This window comes from Arachis hypogaea, chromosome 16, assembly GCF_003086295.3.
Source record: "Arachis hypogaea cultivar Tifrunner chromosome 16, arahy.Tifrunner.gnm2.J5K5, whole genome shotgun sequence".
Classification (NCBI taxonomy): Eukaryota; Viridiplantae; Streptophyta; class Magnoliopsida; order Fabales; family Fabaceae; genus Arachis; species Arachis hypogaea.
The window spans coordinates 39,086,059-39,088,317 of NC_092051.1; the positions used below are offsets into that span (position 1 = coordinate 39,086,059).

At 38.8% G+C, this 2,259-nt stretch overlaps 1 non-coding gene across 1 annotated transcript; it reads left to right on the top strand.

Annotated features, from left to right (window-relative positions):
* Positions 1 to 613: 613 nt before the first annotated feature.
* On the top strand, positions 614 to 720 carry LOC112761330 (small nucleolar RNA R71). The gene has a single exon (XR_003181730.1). It is a non-coding gene; the product is annotated as a small nucleolar RNA R71 (small nucleolar RNA).
* The last annotated feature ends 1,539 nt before the right edge of the window (positions 721 to 2,259 follow it).

A 2,259-nucleotide genomic window follows, 5' to 3' on the forward strand; every position in this document is an offset into this window, starting at 1 on the left:
CAGGTGAGGTGCTTTGTAAGGTTGATTCTGCTGCCTGTAATTGTTATTATTCCACCTCTAATTTCCCTGATTATCTCGGCCTCCTCTGTTATTGTTGTCCCTCCAATTCTGGTTAGAATTGTCCTGCCATCCATGGTTATTATTTCCACTTTGATTGTACCCTTAGTTGGGGCGGTCATAGAAGTTATGAGTGGATGCCACCATGTTGTCTTCTTGTTGGAGCTGCGGGCATTCATCAGTGTAATGGCTATAATCAGCACAGATTCCGCAAATTCTTTGTGGGACTAGTTGTTGGTTTTGCTGTGACGGAGGAGGTTGAGCTTGCTGAGCTTGTTGTTGATTCAGTTGCATCTGCTTCAGCAAGTTGGTCATCTCACATATACTCTGAGCTAGAGCAGCAGTCTCTCTATTAGAGGATACTTCTCCAATAGCTTTTGAACGGCCTTGCTTTTGCCTGTGGTTCCTAGTAGATTCAGCTAAATCACTGATCAATTGCCAAGCCTCCTCGGTGGTTTTGTACTTCTTCATAGACCCATTGCTAACACTTTCCAATGTGGTCTTATCTTGGGGCCTCATGTCCTGTGTGACATAACTAAGCAACACTATCTTGTCAATCCTGTGGTGGGGGCATGCTTCCAGAAGATTATTGAAGTGCTCCCAGTATTCAAAGAGAGTTTCATTGTCATCCTGAACAATTGTGGAAATATCCTTCCTCAGTTTATCAGTAACTTCAGATGGAAAGAATTTCTCCAAAAACTCCTTTCTGAGTGTATCCCAGTTGGATACATTTTCCAGAGGTTGAGTGTAGTACCACTCTCTTGGCTTTCCCTCGAGAGAAAACGGGAAAGCTTTCAGTAAAATTGAAGTTTCATCAGTACCATCACGCCTGACAGTAGAACAGGCTGCCTGGAAATCTCTCAAGTGCTTGATAGGCTCTTGAGCAGGTAAGCCATGAAACTTGGGCATCAAATTTAGTAGTGCGGTCTTTATTTCAAAATCTGTAGCTACCGCTGGATGATGCGCTTCAAACGGTTGCATTGTAAAATCAGGGGCTCCTTCCTCCTGGATGGTAACTCTCCTAGCTGCCATGTCTTCTGCACGTAAAACAACCGAATCAGTAGAACGGGGGCTGGTTTCTTCCTCAAGTTCACTTTCAGATCCGCCCTCAGAGCGGACTAACCGACGCTGTTCTCACCTTATTCGTGAAATAGTCCTTTCAATTTCAGGATCGAATATTAGCAAGTGCGGATCAGGAAGTGAACGCGTCATTTGACGGAAGAAACATGCAGCTCATAGTAACAAAATAAAATAAAATGCAAATAAATAAATTCTAATTAATAACTTTAGCACTCTATTGCAACTCCCCGGCAACGGCGCCAAAAATTGATGAGGGCCAGAAGTTGGTGAATTAAAAATTATTAAAGTAGTTACGTTGCAAGTATAGTTCTTAACTCACCGAAAATCTGCCTATCAATTTAGAAATATGTCATAGAGAGTTTAAATTAAAAATTACTGGGAGTTTAAGTCCCAGGTCGTCTCCCAACGAGTTGCAGAAAAGTGTGCTATTTTATTAATCAGATGTTCCAAGAAGTTGAGTTAAGTAGAGGAAAAATTAAAAAGAGGAAATTTAAATAATATGAATAAAAGCCTTGACTGGGAGTTGATTAGTTGGAACCTCTATTATTGATGGGATGATTTCAAGATTAATTTATAATTAATGGTTGTTCCGTTTAGTCATCCCTTACTAGGTAAAGGAAAATCAAACAAGTTGGAATGCTAGATCTATTCACGAGTTGCAACCCACTTAGTTCAAAGGGATTGGTGTTAGTGATTAAATAACAATCCAACAGTTAACCCAATTACAATTTTTCTTTCAATCCTTCCAACTCAAGAGTTTCTTTCAATCAACTCCCCATCAAGTGAGGGAACTACTCACTCATTGCAAATAATAAATCCATAACACATGAAAGGGAATTAAAAGAAGACATGATTATTGGAAAGAAAAATAAATTAAAATGGGAGAAATAATCCTTGTATGAAATAATCATAAAAATATTCAAATAACAAAATTAAACAAAGCAAGGAACATGGAAGAATAAAACCAAGTTAAGAGAACGAACTAGAATGACGAGGTCTTGATGAGGAAATAACTCTTCTCAATATTCCAAAGCTAAGATCAATTAAAATTCTAAAACCTAGAGGAGGAAAAACTAGATCTAAAACTGTAAACTGTCTAGAATGAATGTTGTGTTTTGTTTC